This window comes from Neolamprologus multifasciatus, chromosome 17 (assembly GCF_963576455.1).
Source record: "Neolamprologus multifasciatus chromosome 17, fNeoMul1.2, whole genome shotgun sequence".
Taxonomy (NCBI): domain Eukaryota; kingdom Metazoa; phylum Chordata; class Actinopteri; order Cichliformes; family Cichlidae; genus Neolamprologus; species Neolamprologus multifasciatus.
This window is the reverse complement of record NC_140455.1, coordinates 2804909-2821555: the sequence shown is the minus strand read 5'-3', so window position 1 is coordinate 2821555 and position 16647 is coordinate 2804909. Positions and strand designations below refer to the sequence as shown.

Genomic DNA, 16647 nt, shown 5'->3' with positions numbered 1-16647 from the left:
TCCCTCTGTGGGGGGAAACTCCCACTAGGTTTATATCTGGGACTCTCCACCATTTGACCTTAGAACTGAAGAAGCTTCTCGGATGAGAGGTGAAACGTCTTCAAGTAACTTAAAGAAGTCCAGACGCTTTTCTTTGCAAGCTCCTTTGACGAACATGTATGACCTGCCAAAAACACAATACCCAAGGTAACTTAAGATCAAAAAGAGGACATTTTCCTACACCACCTCACTCATTTCATACAATTCACATGGACTTCATTGAATTGAATGAGTGTCAGGGCTCAAAATATGCTCTAGTAATTATAGATGTTTTCTCAAAATGGCCAGAAATCTACCCAGTGAAAAGAGCAGTTGCAAAGTGTCTATGCAACCATTTCATTCTGGCAGATTGGATGACTCGATTGTTGATAAACAGAGAAGTTGTTTTGAACAATAAATTGCCACAAGACTCTTTTTCAGCCATTTCACCCATTTCCTGCAGGTTGAAGCCAGGTGATTGGAAAAATTGGAGCTCGCCCGAGGGGCCATATCAAGTGCTTCTGACCACTCCAACGGCCTGCAAAATAGCAGAGAGACCCTCCTGGATACATCAGAGCCACTGCAAAAAGCCTGAGGTCCCAGAGGATTCCACTTCCTCCACAGACGTCAACGAGTAAAGGAAGGTTTCACCCTCGCTTGGTTGCTTCAGTGGTGAGGGGGAAGTGCTGATTGGGCGCCCGTAGGGAATTGCTCGCACTTCAACCTCCAGCCATTGACCAGCTCTAAGGTAACCAAGCAGTAGGGTGTGACGGACCTGTGCGCAGCCATGGGAAGGTGGACCCTCCTGGTTACCTTGACTACAACGCTCACCCTTACAGGACCCCAGCTGATGCCGGAAACAGCTGAGCCACGAGGCAGACAGAAAAGATGGACGCACGACAACTCCCACCTAAGAGACATGACGCAAGACCACATCCATCTGTGGATGAACAATGCCTGGTACCGTTATATCCATGAAAGGACAAAGGCAGAATCGGCAAATACAGACTGTTATGTCTGTCCTCATATGCCCAGCACGTCGACACACCCCACACCACAAACTGTGTCCAAACTGCAGGCCACGGAGAGGGCGCCCCTGTGAATATGAGTGGACCTTTAAACGGCACGTACTGGTTGCAAGGAATGGCCTGGCTATGTGGACAACGGGCATATTTCATACTGCCCCCAGGCTGGACAGGAACATGTGCTCCTATATTCCTGTCAGACCACACTTTCAGGATGACCGCAGTAATTTGCATGCTGCTTAATATGATTGTTTCTTATAGAGATTAAATACAAGCTTCTGAAAATATGTATGACTGTAACTCTAATAATAAAAAGCCAAACAATCTTACTTTTAAACATGGTTTTTAGTTTGAAAACATATGTGCATAAACAGTAGAATAGAGAAGCTGTTAATAGTCAAAATAGCTGAAACAACTTAATTTAGAATATGTATTTTTGCATTTCCTTGTGTCAGACGGTGTTGAGAAAATCCTTCTCCAGCAAAAACATAAATTATTAAAAGATGTTACACCTGGGAGATTGTACCAAAACATGGTGAGACAGCCAAAACTTTGTGTAACAATTATATGTAAATATGTTTTTGAAAAATCAAAAAATATATTTTAGAAAATTAAAACCTGTTTTGTCCCTAATCTCAGGAATCACTGAAATAATGACCCTATCTAAATCCCAGTAACATTAAACGCTGATTTTGGCATAATAACTAGTTACTGTGCTCGTTACCACAATAATAACGTAGTTACTGTAACGCGTTATTTAATAATACATTGGTCCCTACACTGGTCCTGGCGTTCCATACACTCGCTTCCTTGATTTCCAAAGTGATCCTAAGGACTACTATCCACACTGTCACTCATTAGTCTACGACCGCCCCTCCGACAGCACAAAATCAGGCCGAAAGATCTGAAGCTTATAAAAAAAAGAAGAAAAATAAAGCTTTTTTAAAAAAAACAACAACAACACAAAACACATTTGCATGAAAGCAAATCATTTATCCAAAATAATTTGTGTTTTGTTTTTTTGGCTCATTTTCAGTTTTACTTTTTAAATATCCAAACAGATAGCCTTAAAGAGCTTTGTCTCACAGTCATCTGTGTTAAATAAGAGAGGATCTACCACGAGCTTTGGGACTGTTTCCTAACAGAAATATCTGAAACAACTGCAGCGATCAGCTGTAGCTTCACCTAGAAGTGATCACACTGGATGGACTGTGGTGTTTTGGGTAGGCGAAAACAAAATACAACCTGTCACTCATGTTAACATTGAAGCTTGTAACGAAGAAACCAGCTGTGTGTTTGTGTGAGTGATGGGCGAGGTGGGCGCTGACAGGCAGGGATGAGTGTAATCACTGGGATCGTGAACGTCTCTGATGCTAACAGAGGCTACCAGGCAGCTCCCAACAAACAGCTCATTTTGAGTTTCAGTTTTACTTGTGAAATGCAGGTTTATTATTTATTATTCCACTCAAACCATGTGACAACAAGATGTTGATCAGTCATATGTTGTGCATGTCCTAAAAACACCTGCAGGTATAATACCCATACGATAAAAAAATACATTTTTCCTGGCCAAAATATATTTCAAATATATGGTAAATATATGTTGTATTTGTGATGCTCAAAAAATATATTTTTGAAATTGAAAATATATTTTTTTTCAAACCAAAATACATTTCAAAAGATATTTCAGGGTGAAGAAAATACATTTCCAACCTTACAGTAGAATGTATATCAAAGTATCCTTTATTTAAAATGTATTTAGTGCAATAATAATAATAATAATAATAATACTAAAAGTAACATGTTTTATGTACATCTGCAAAAAACAGTTGGATTCAAACCAAACAGAGTCAAAGGTTTAGCAAGAATTAGGCTGTTTATTCATTTGCTTACAGTATTTCACATTACACAATATCTCACTATAATGTAGCGTTCACTTGACTTTGAAATTATCTGTCAGTGATACAGTAAACAAGATACAACAACTGCTATGTACACAATATATACAATATAGTACTTAAAGGAACACACTCGACTTTTTTTTGGACACAGCCTCATTCTCCATCTCCCTCAGAGTTAAAAATGCAGCGTCTTCTTTCTAGATCCGTATGTTACTAGGGCTCTGGAGCGTGATCTTACCGGATGGGGCGTAGCCAGGATTTTTGGTCGAGGCGCCATATAAGCAGGCCAAACAAATGCTTGCTGTGTGGTTTGTTGTAATGTTAGATTGCACTACTGGCAAAGGAATAAGCTTGAAAACGGGCTCTTGTCATTGTTTCCTCACCTGGAAGCATCATGAGGGAGCTTATGTGTTGGATGTTACCAAAAGAAGGCGTCTAGCCTGGATAGCAGCTGTGAGACGAGCTGATATTCAGTTCTCTACCAGCCACAGATATCTGTTGGTGTGCTTCAGTATTTTCATTCTGGTAAGTTCTAAATAAGTTCATATTACTCTTTTTATTTTCAATGCGCTCTGAGGTCATAGCAAATTAGAACAAACATGCAGAACTACCTTTATTTATAGAGTTGCTAATTATTTGGCATTAATGCAGCAAACCAGACGATGAAATGAATGAAACAAATCCTGACTGGGTTCCAACACTACACATGCTACACACCACCATGCCAATCAGATTACTTCTTCCATGTGAGGGTGAAGAGGTGACCCTCCTGGATAAGATGGTGAAGGTTTGCTGCGTTTGGTGAACAGTGTGGTGGTAAAACCAGGGAAAATACTCTTGTTAAATACTCTTGTGCTGTATATGTAGTGACAGGTTTTCAAAAGAGACAGTAAATTACAGAATGCTAGTAGTGGGTGATATTATTTAAATGCTGTCATGATTTTATGTAAACATTTTGTCATTTGTAAACTATACATGACATTGATTCTACATTGTAACTGATGTGATGTTCTACAAAGTGCTTTTAATTAAAAATAGGCAAACATTTGTTTGTTTCTTTATTCAACTTTTGAACAGTGGTAATTAGTAAGTACATAATCAGTAAATGCAAATTATTTACATGCCCCCCTAAATTAAAACATTATGGGTTATTCAGAACAGAACTATGCTTGGAAAAATATTTTCCCATCAGTTGATCCAACTCCTCCACAGTAGCAGGTGGAATTTTTCTGTTTTGAGGACGGCTTCTTTTCCCTGTCACTATAGATGGTCTGTTTATGTTTTGATTGAGAGCCTTTTTTTGGGCAGCTGAAGAGGAGAAGTCTATCTTATGGCCAACCTCTGGCTGTATCTTGGTCATATTACCCAGCAAAACCCAGTATGCAGGTTCATCTGTAACAGCCCTTGTGCCACAGATCAACACTGTTACTTCTACTTTAAACAGAAGAGCAGGGACGTGGCTGCAGGTCTCCACGACTCCGGCCTTAAAGCTGCAGCAGGCGGCTTCAACCTTCCCTGTGATGCTCACAGTGACCCATGGCTGCAATGCTGGTTCATTCAGTCTTTGAGAGTGCAGGACCTGAAACACACACAGACAAAGTTCAAGACACGAACTGTAATAAGCCAAGGCCGACACAGATGTGTTGTATCTACTTTCAAGTCCATTTATAATAAATGTAACAAATAAAGTGTTTTTATTAGGGATGCAACGATACCAATTTTTTCAAACCGATACGATACCGATACTTGGATCTGAGTACTTGCCGATACCGAGTACAAAAAACGATACTTCTACCACACACACACACACACACAAATGCAGTGAATTGGAAGACAGGTTTTATTTTATTCTCTGCCGATAAAAAATAATATCTTAATAAAAATGACCACAAAAAAGAGCCTCCACATTGTAATTTAACAAAATATCACTGAACTATTGGCACTGTCTCGAGCTTTCAGAATAATAAATAAACACTTCTGTTTGGAATAAAATAAATACAAATTAGGTTTGAGAATAAAATAAACTTTTCAATTATTGCAGAGTGTCCATATTATAAACAAACAAACAAAATAACAAAAGTATTTGGCATTGACGAACGAACTCCCCATCTGCCCGTGGATCATCAGTCCACTGTGCCGTTAAACCGAGGACTGACATCGCGCACACACTGCTTGTCTTTACCTCTTTAGAAAGTTTTGGCACCATTATCTCCCTGATGTGTGGGCGGCTGGGAATTTCATATCGCAGCTCGAGTATGCTGAGAAGACGGTGCAATCCTATGTTTTCCACGACCGGCATTGGCTGGTCATCCAGAGCGATAAAATGAGTCAGAGCCTCTGTTATTTAAACTGCCCGTGGATTTTCTCTTGACATTTTTCATCGCTTTTCCAAAACCTGAGTTAAAGTTGGCTGTTCCACACTGCTGACATTTTGTTTAGCCTAGCTACAGCAGCCTCCAGTTTCTCTTTTTTATCTGGAGCCGCCAGTCTCACTCGCCTAACCCTGTGCCTGTTTAGCGCGGGATGTCCCCCTAGTGGCCAATCTAAAAAACTACAACAGAAATGACAAGCCACCCTCTGACTAATGAAATAAGTTGGTATCGGTTCATGGTATCGGTTAACTTTTACGAGTTAACCGATACCACATTTTACAGTATCGGTCCCGATACCCGATACCAGTATCGGTATCGGTGCATCCCTACATATGATAGAATACTGCATGATGACCTTTTTAGACTGTTGTCCACTACAAGACTTGTTTTATAAATTCTTTCTCACAGCGATAATAGCTGAACAAGCTCTTATTATTTCACTCCTGCCAGGAAGAGGAGAGCTGGACACTTTTATCTTCACTCCCTAACAAGAAGAGGGGCCACGTCCTTCAGAATCACACACACACACACATACACCTGCACACACACATAAATACACACTAACATTCCTCTGTCTATGAATAGACGTATTCACTGTTGTATTATTTTTGTATATAAATAAAGATAAGTGCAGGAACACAGCGCACATCACAGGGCCCCCACTCTGGTGCGAGCATTCTGTGATCGCCCTTGCAAGTAAAAGCTGCAGCGTCTGTGTGTTTCTACCTTTAGATTCTTAGCTGAAGAAGTGTCTTTAGAATAAATCTCTTGACAAAACCTATCAGCAAAAAACTTAAGTATGTAATGCAAGGGTGTAATCACTTTCAAGAGTGAGAAAGCATAAAGTTCGACTTAAAGTGACAATTGTGGACACCTAATATGATAAGGAGATTCTGCAGGTCATTAATCAATGTATAAAACTAAAATAAAATGTATTTTAGTGACACAGTAAAAACACGGAAGCAAGATGTGTAATTAGGATTATTTATAATAAATATGAATTCATTAGTGCAATTTCTTTAACCATAGAGAATAACTAAATCCTTTAGGACAATGTCACATCAGTGCACTGAACTCACTGCGTTATCCATCTAACAGCCTCCACATGTTCTCACTGTAATTTCCCCTCATGAATGAATTTATGCTGCACTAATGTGAATGTTTGGAGGGAAATCAAACGCATTTTACTCGCAGTAAATTTATTGCAGGTAAACTAAATTAATAATTCATTACAAAGGTTGGACTTCAAGGATTTTCTTGTAGTCAGGGAGATAACCAAGAACCCAATGTTTTGACAAAGCTGCAGTATTGTCCTGTGAAGACAGGAGAACCTCCCAGAAGGACAACCATTTCTGCAGCACTCCACCAATGTGGCTTGTATGGCAGAGTGGTCAGTTGAAAGCCACATTTCAGTAAAAGACAGCTAAAGGACTGCCAGACCATGAATTGCAGCCTTTTCCCAAACTCTCTGTGAATGGTACTCTTGGCCATTGATAGCAACAAATACTTCTGGCACAACTTCACCTACTTCCAAGGTGCATGAAAAAGATAAAGATAAATAAAAAATAAAATATCCTCACATGAGAGCTATCTTTTATGTAAGAATTTAGAAACCAAGAAACCTCCAAAACTTAAATCCAATCTTGTCTTTTGCACAACCTTCACACCAAAAACCAGAAACATTAAAGAAATTATTTTAAAACATTGGCATATCCTTCAAAATGATCCAAACTTATTAGGGACCTTTAAAGAACCACCAATGATAACTCATAAGAGAGGTAAAAATATTAGAGATGGGCTAAAATGCCTTGATGCATTCATAATCATCCAGGTAAGTAAATCTCCAAAAGTTGATTTTGTTCATCTGGACGTAGCGTTTTGTGGGAGAAACATTTTGTAACTCGTCCAAGTGGAGTTTCAGCTGACTGCAGGTATCTTATAAACAGCACATTATGCAAATGTGCAAAACATTTGTAAATGTGCATGGAGTTACAAAAAACATTTATAACTGTACATTTGTAAATGTACAGTAAATGTGTCCGGCTGGGATAACCACATTTACTCAGGGCCTGCTTGATGTTCCTCTGCCTCCCTGGCTGCTGTGTCAGTGGGGATGGTGTTCGCTCTGTGTTGTAGCGTCCTGATGACGCCCAGTTTGTGCTCCAGTGGATGATGAGAGTTAAACCTTAAATACTGACCCATATGCGTAGGTTTCATCAGCTTTTAGATGTCCCCCATTACTGATGGAAATCTCACAGTCTAAGAAGGCTAACCTGCCACTTTTCATATCCTCCCTGGTGAATTTGATGTGTCGGTCCACCAAGTTAATGTGATCCGTGAAATGTGGAACGTCCTGAGATTTGATTTTCACCCAGGTGTCATCCACATACCTGAACCAATGGCTTGGTGGTGTTCCAGGGTAGGATAGCAAAGCCCTCTTTTCCACTTCTTCCATGTACAAATTGGCCACGATGGGTGAAACTGGGAGCCCATGGCACACCCATGTTTCTGCCTGTAGGACTGACCCTTGTATGTGAAGCAGGTGGAATGAAGACACAGTTCAAACACACTTGGTCGATGCTGAGAGTGGTCCTGTTGCTGAGGTTGAGGTCATCCTGTGATCTCTTACAAACTACCTCCAACGCTTCTGTGACTGGGATGCAAGTGAAGAGAGATGTAACATCGTACGAGACCACGGTTTCATCTGCCTCCATGATGACATCTCTCACCTTCTCAACAAAATCCAAAGTGTTCTGGATGTGGTGTTCAGAGCTGCCTACCAGCGGGTTGAGGACTGAAGCCAGAAACGTAGATGTTATAGGTGACCGAGTTTATTATACAGACAATTGGCCTTAAAGGTGCACCCTGTTTATGTATCTTCGGTAAACCATACAGACTTGGTGGGTATAGCCTGTGGTCGATAGCCTGACTTTGTCAAAGCTGGGACATGTAGTTTAATGCCTTTATTTTCAGGGCCGTGTCCACTTAATACTACACTATATGATTATATGGCACTTTAGTTAATATAAAGCATAGAATTGAGGCACTTCAAATAATTCCACCCCAATATGCCCTATGAAAGATTGAATTAATGAACACAGAAGTTTAATTAAGTTTAATTAACTAGTCCTGTTGCAAGACATTTTAATAAAAAACATTATAAATCAGCTTAATTTTTATAGACATTGAAGCCATTAAACTCAGTCGAAGAAGTGGTAATATTAATTTTATCAGAACAAATAGAAGCATTCTGGATATTTCGTGTTTTCGAGTTTACATCCTAGAGCCATGAATGAGGATTTATTACTGAGTTTCTGTGAACTGTACCTTTTGTGTTTTTATGTTTTTTAACTAGATGTTTTGCTTTGTCTCCCTCTTTTAATGTTCGTGTATTTATATTAACTTTTAATTTTTATCTTTTTTTATTTTTATATTAATTTATTTGCATTTTTCTGTGTAATTTTGAGCATTATTACTATAATACATGTGAGGAAATTTTATTGATGTATTTATTTATTTATTTTCCCCTCCCCCTTTTAATCTTTAATGGTTTAGTCTAGAATCTATTTGGGCTGTGACCTAACCAATTAACCAATTAGCCAATACCACCTCATTAAACATCAACTGGTCAGCTGGTTTATTTGTGAAGGTGTGATTGGTCCATTTGAATTTTTTTTTTCTGTTTCCAGACTTTTATTTAAACACAAACTGTTTCACATTTGACAATGACCCTGATGAAGGCCACAAGCCGAAACACGTTGGTCACTTAATAAAGTTGTTTCTTATTACTTTTAAGTGTTGCTGGAGTCTCCGTGTCGTTTAACTCTTGGATATTGATCAATGATCTTTGATCAGTGGTTGATGATCAATGGTCATGACAAATGTATATTACTGATCAAGAAACTGACCTCACAGCTCATTGTTCGCCAGTGGCGCTAGTTTCAGTCATTGTGCAAACATCCTCCTTGTAAGGTTGGGGAAACCTGGAGTCAGCTGAGACTGAAGAAGTCACTTCGTTGAGTGACAAAAAGTTTCTCCTACTGAGAATGCAACGTCCAGATGAACAAAAGCAACTTTTTGGGACGGATGAATGAATCACCTGGATGATTGAGCATGCATCAAGACGAGCAATCGTTAAGGATGTACAGCGTTGTACATCCTGAGAAAGACAGAAAGCACTGGTGAACTCAATGCAAAAACTATGCAATGCTTTTGTTCAACCCTCTGAATTAAAGCTGAAAGGCTGAACTGCATTCAAGTGGTTTGATTCGAAGATCATTGTGGTAATAGAACCAAAATTAGAAAAAAGTTGTCTCTATCCAAATATTTATGGACCTATCTGTACATCTCACTAGTTTTCTTTCTTTCCAGTCTTTGAAATCAGATCAGTTTAACTTGATTTTTTACTCTAAAAACTAACGTTTAGTTAAACCATTGTTAGGATAAAATATTTTCATATATGGTTAAGATGTCCTTTTATACTTTCATATTTTTATAATGCATTTCACTACTTGTTGCCTGTTTCAAGTTCAGGGCCTAATATATATAACCAACAGCATGCCCCTATTAGGGTGAGTTCAAGATTGATTGATTGATTGATTGATTGATTGATTGATTGATTGATTGATTGATTGATTGATTGATTGATTGATTGATTGATCATACTTTATTCATCCCAAGGGAAATTGGGTTAAGGCTGCTAGTGGGAGATCAGTTTGAGAACAGAAAAAAAAACACCTCAGCACAAAAAGCACATGACTGTCAATACACCATAGAAACACAAGACAAGCAACAGGGGCGGGTAAAGGGTAATAGAGAGCCGGTGTAGACAGCGCATCCGGTCCTGCAGCATGTCTGTGCTGGTCCAGTCGACCGCCATCTTCCCCGGGAGGGGACAAGCATCGAAGGCGTTTGGAAAGGGAGGGGGATGAGTGTGTATCAGTGTGTGTGCATGTGTGTGTCCAGAGTTCAGCTGAGACAGTGTCCTTTGCCCTGCCAGGCTAAGTAAACAGTCTTCCAGCCAACCCAGGTGGCCTTGCATAGAGGAGGAACAGTCTAAGCACAGTCGTTATCAGGGTGTTGTTGTTCGGCTCCAGCCTTGAGACCACAGCTGGCGCTGAAATGGTATCCGCATGAAGTGATGGTGGTTTTTACTTTAATGCGAACAACAACTCATATGAATTTCAAAGCTGTTCTAACAGTCCGACACTGGTCTCTCAATCTCCCGTTGGAGAGCCGCGAGCTTCTCCATGAACCTATCAAACTTACGCTCTGTGATGTTGTCATTCTTGTGGTCAAAGAGCCGATTCTGAGAACTCACGACCACAGTGAGCTTCTCCAAGATGTGATCAATTTTCGCTCAGAGGTCTTATTCTGAGTGTTCACGGCAGCCGTAAGCTTCTCCAAGATCTTATCTGTGCTGCGCTCAATGAGCCCATTTTGAAAACTCACCACTTTCCCATCGATTCAATCCCAGCGGGCAGCCTTGTGGGGTTTTTTGCTTTCTTTAATCTTTGATAACCCAGCTCCGGTCAGCCAGAACCCTGTTATCATGGTTCCAAATAGGTAGATATCTTCAGTGCTCAGGCTCACCCGAGCCCAGACTTCTCATTGAGAAAAGGGTGTTAATTGCATTTAGGGACCAGTTGATCAAATCCATAATTCCTCTTTTAGGTTTTAGAGAACAGACAGAGAGAAAGTGTTCCAGGGAAAAGTAATACAAAACACACAAGACTAGACAAGGACACGAGAGGCTAAGCAGGGAAGATAAGGGAGGAGAGGAGGAGAGAAAAGTGCGACCGCCTTCGCGGTACTGCGGCTCTGAATGCAGCTGTATTCATCAGTGGACCTGTACCGCCTGTCAGAAGAGGAGACGAGAGATTCAGCAGGTTGTTTGCACTGAATAAATGGCTCATATCAGCATGTACCGACCACTCAGTGCATTTTATCAACAACTTTAATATTTTTTGGGAACGCAGGCATCTGTTTAAAGCAAATGGATTTAATTTTAACAAGTCGGGGGTGAAACTGTTCACCTCCAACTTGTTTTATTCCATACGTCATCCATCTGTGCTTGGTGCCAAGGCTGAGATAAACGAGGAGTTATCTCATAAAAAGGAACAAACAGTACTCCAAGAACAGACAAAGCCCAGCAGAAACCTTGAGGAGGAGCTCCATCTGCCCCCACCCGGGAAGAGCCTCAGAAAGGAGAGACATCTGAGGCAAGAAGAGGGGTCCCTATTTGCCTCCAACTCTCTCAACAACACCAACGACCAGGACCAGGGACCACGATCTTCCCCAGTCCCCCAAACCCATGACAGGCCATCACCCTCCCCCCCTCCCTTTCTCCCTCCTCCCCACACCTGAAATTCACTGAGGAGATGATGGAGCGGGTCAATGCTGGGCTCAGATCTACCCCCCGGCCCAATCCCTTTTTGTCCCCCATAAACCACCCACCAGAGCAGCCAAAGGTTCGCCATCGAGCCCCGCCCTCAACAGAGCAATCGAAGTCACATTGCCCAGCCTCGCCCCCCTTAGTTCCTCCTTACCACCTTCATGCCCTGTCTCCGCAGTCTGATGTGTGATGTGTGGAGGGTCCGGGCTGCGAGGATTATGGCAGTGGTGACTTTTCCCAGGAGAAGCTGGGACCCTGTTTACTAGAAGGTTTTAAAATTTCTGTACTTTTAGGTGACAGAAGGAGACGAGTGGCCTGGTCAAAACACAGAGAGCTGCACCCTAAAAGATCTTTAAATATAGTAAACATACCTTGTGTGCCACAGACTGCTCCCAAACACGAGGGGACAAGTAATGCCTCTAAAACACTTAAGTTGGCTTTATTAAATGTTAGATCTTTAGCTGGGAAAACATTTTTAATTAATGATTTAATCACTGAGCACAGCCTTGATTTTATGTTTTTAACTGAAACTTGGTTGGACCAAAGTAACAGTGGAGCTGTTCTCATCGAGACGACCCCTCCTAACTACAGTTTTATCAGTGAGGCCAGGGTGAGCAGGAGAGGAGGAGGGGTTGCTGTCTTATTTAATGAATCATTTCAATGTAAGCAGCTATCTCCTGGAAGTTTTCAGTCTTTTGAATATGTGGCTTTAGAGCTGAAGGCCCCATCCAAAGTTGTGTTTCTTAATGTTTACAGGCCTCCCAAATACTGCACAGACTTTTTTAATGATCTCAGTGAACTGCTGTCTGTGATCTGTGTTGATTTCGACTGTGTAATTATTGTTGGGGACTTTAACATCCATGTGGACAACCCTCAGGACAAAGGGACTAAAGACCTGAGTAACACTCTGGGCAACTTTGGGCTGACTCAGCATGTAACAGAGCCCACACATAATAGAGGACACACTCTTGACCTACTGATCTCCAAGGGCCTGAGCATTTCAAAGGTTACTGTGTCTGATGTGGGCCTGTCTGATCATTACTGTGTTTTCTTTGAAAGTAAAATCTCAGCCCACACAAATATATCAACAGCAGTGATCACAAAACGGTGTATAACTGAATACAGTAGTGAGATATTTAACCAGGTCTTCCCATTAACACCTGACCTGTCCAGAGGTTCAATCAATGAGCTCGTCAATAGCTTCAATGCTAAAATGTTAAATGTAATGGATACAATTGCTCCCATTAAGGTGAAGGTTATCTCTGGAAGGAAGAAGTCTCCATGGAGAAACTCCACACTAGTGAAAAATGAAAAAAGAGAGTGTAGGAAAGCTGAGCGCAGATGGAGAAAAACAAACCTCCAGGTTCATTATGACATCTATAAAGAGAAACTTCACAATTATTATTTACAACTGAGGAGTGCAAGGAGGTCCTACTTCTCTGACATCATCACCAAAAACAGTCATAATCCTCGGGTCTTATTTTCTACAGTTGACAGGCTAACAAACCCTCCTGTGTCAGTGGCAGCTGAACTTCATTCGACCATGGCCTGCAATGACTTTGCCAAATTCTTCACAGAAAAAATCCAAAAGATTAGACAAGCAATTGGTACATCAACAGCAGATCCAGAATATGTACTGTGTCCACCGAAAAACTGTTTAAACACCATGAAACAGTTTCACCCGATTAACAGCAAAGACCTGGATCTTAGGTCAACTGAACTCCTCCTCTTGCTGTTTAGATGTCCTGCCAACAAGTTTTTTCAAAAAGGTCTCAAAGACTTTAGAGTCAGACCTGTTACAGATCGTCAATTTTTCTTTATTATCAGGTGTGTTTCCAGAATCACTAAAAACTGCTGTAATAAAAGCTATACTAAAAAAGGACAATCTTGACAAGACACAAATGAACAACTACAGGCCGATCTCAAATCTTCCATTTTTAAGTAAGATCATTGAAAAAGCAGTTTCTCAACAGCTCAATTACTTCTTAAAACAGAATAACTGCTATGATGCCTTCCAGTCAGGTTTTAGACAGAACCACAGCACTGAAACCGCTCTGACCAAAGTGTTTAATGACATATGTCTGAATATAGACAGTGGAAAAATGTCAGTCTTAGTTTTACTGGATCTCAGTGCAGCATTTGATACAGTTGACCACAACATATTACTCAAACGACTGGAGAACTGGACAGGTCTTTCAGGAACTGTACTAAACTGGTTCAAAACATACTTAGAAAACAGGAAATACTTTGTATCAATAGGTAACTTCACATCTGAGCAGACAAGTATCACATGTGGAGTTCCCCAAGGTTCCATCCTGGGACCTCTTCTGTTTAACATTTACATGCTCCCACTGGCACAGATTATAAAGAACAACAAAATAAACTACCATAGCTATGCAGATGACACACAAATATATATCACAATGTCACCAGGAGACCGAGGCCCTGTACAGGCTCTTGGTAAATGCATTGAGGAAATTAATGACTGGTTGTGCCACAATTTTCTCCAGCTAAACAAAAACAAAACTGAGGTAATAGTCTTTGGCGCCAAAGAAAAACGATTACAGGTCACCAGAGAACTTCAGTCTATACACCTAAAAACCACAAACCAGGCGAGAAATTTGGGTGTAGTGATGGATGCAGACCTAAACTTAGAAAAACACATCAAGACAATAACAAAATCAGCTTACTATCACCTCAAGAATATATCAAGGATAAAAGATCTGATGTCTCAACAGGACCTGGAAAAACTAGTCCATGCATTCATCTTTAGTAGGCTTGATTACTGTAACAGCATCTTTACAGGTCTACCTAAAAAATCAGTCAGACAACTACAGCTCATTCAGAACTCTGCTGCTCGAGTCCTCACTAAGACCAAAAAAGTGGACCACGTCAGTCCAGCTCTGAGGTCTTTACACTGGCTGCCTGTCCGTCAGAGGATAGACTTTAAAGTTCTGATGCTGGTCTATAAAGCTCTGAATGGTTTAGGACCAAAACACATCAGTGACCTCCTGACCCAGTATGAACCTTCCAGATCCCTCAGGTCATCTGGATCCGGTCTTTTATCAGTTCCCAGAGTCAGAACCAGACACGGAGAAGCTGCATTCAGCTTTTATGCTCCTTATATCTGGAACAAACTCCCAGAAAGCCTCCGATCAGCTGAAACACTCAGTTTATTTAAATTCAGGTTGAAGACTCACCTGTTCTCAGCTGCATTTGAATAAAGCACCAAATCCACACTTAGGCTTAAATTTCAAAACTCACATTTTAATTACTGATTTTATCTACTGTTCTGATTTTATCTGTTTTGATTTTATATACTGTTTTGTTTGTTTGTTTGTTAATTAGTTAGTTTGTTTGCTTGTTTTAATCAATTTTAAATCATGCTTTTTATTTGTTTTTGTTTCTAATGTCTCTGTAAAGCACTTTGAATCACCTTGTTGTTGAATTGTGCTATACAAATAAACTTGCCTTGCCTTGCCTTGCCAAGAACCAAAATTAAAGTGCTGCATGCTTATACAACACAGTTTCAGACAGGAGAACCTTCCTTGGCATTGGGTGTGATAACAAAGTGTTCTGTGCAACAAGAAATAGATTTTATTGTGTCTGTGATATCAGCATGAAAATAAAACATCCCTGGTAAAAACTAAGTTAGGGAGGAATTTCCATCACCATATATTAATAAAATATTACAGTCACAATAATAAGTAAATCCTCTACTGTTCATCTTGAGTGTTTGGGTGTGTGTGTGGATGTATTTGTATTTCACCAACCACGGGAGTGGAAATATTGCACTATACACTACAGTTGAAAAAAACAAAAACAGTTGTCTTCAACTTAAAAGAAACAAAGTTGTCCTGTATATGAAATAAAAACATGCAAAAACAGTAAGCCACTATCTGGAGTTTATGTTTGTTAGCTGAAATTGGATAAACTCTACTCATATCCTCATTTATGTTATGTTGATCTCATGTGGGTTAAAGGTGAACAACGTGTCCAGATCTGATGTATCATGCTGAAGGCATGGCTTGTAAAAAACATCTCATTTTTGATGGGCAAAACCACCAATACCACTGTAACAGGTTCTGTCTTTAGTTAAGTATTTATGTACAAAAAGTAACAAAGTGTGCATAATGTATACATATGCTAGCAAGCTTCGATAAGCGCGTACACTAAAATAGGATACGATACAGGATATGGCGCCTGCGCAAGGATGACACGCAAATTCGTGAAGTGTTCCAATTTTTTATTTTCTCTGTATCTATGAAGCGCCTTGAGGCGACTTTTGTTGTGATTTGGCGCTATATAAATAAAATTGAATTAAATTCCGTATCACAGCAATCAGCTGCATGTGACACTCACACTGTTCTGTCATGAAACAACATTTCTCAGGAAGTGGACCCCAGATGCAGGACTCAAAACCCTAACCTTTATCGAGGTTGATTGCAGAGTGCAGCAAAGTTCAAGATCCACGAGAACATGGGGCAGAAAACAGAAGCTCACAAGGACAGGACACAATTCTGTTAGCTGGAATCAAGACTTGTTCTTACCAGCTACTTTGTAATAGAACAGAATAATCCTTTAATTGTCCCACAAGGGGAAATTTGGTTGTAACAGCAGCAAAGAAAAAAGCACATATACAAACAAAACAGGACACAGAACAGAAACACACACAATTTTTACAGAAAAAATATTTAAGTCATGTACAATAGTTACAAAAACAGAGTACTGTACATATTAAGATTAAATAGGAGAGGGATCAGCATTTATGTTGTTAAATGTTTTTGCTTGTAAGACTTAAACATTTAACTGTAGGATAGTAGATATTATTGGACAAAGGATGCTAGAAATGGAGCTTCCAAGAAGGAGGATAAGAGGAAGATCACAGAAAAGGATAATGGAGTGCATACAGAGGGTAGGTGTGACTGAAGACAGGG

At 40.1% G+C, this 16647-nt stretch overlaps 1 non-coding gene across 1 annotated transcript; it reads left to right on the top strand.

Annotated features, from left to right (window-relative positions):
• The first annotated feature begins 15853 nt into the window (after positions 1-15853).
• Positions 15854-15958, top strand: LOC146498713 (U6 spliceosomal RNA). The gene has a single exon (XR_014870462.1). It is a non-coding gene; the product is annotated as a U6 spliceosomal RNA (small nuclear RNA).
• Positions 15959-16647: the final 689 nt, after the last annotated feature.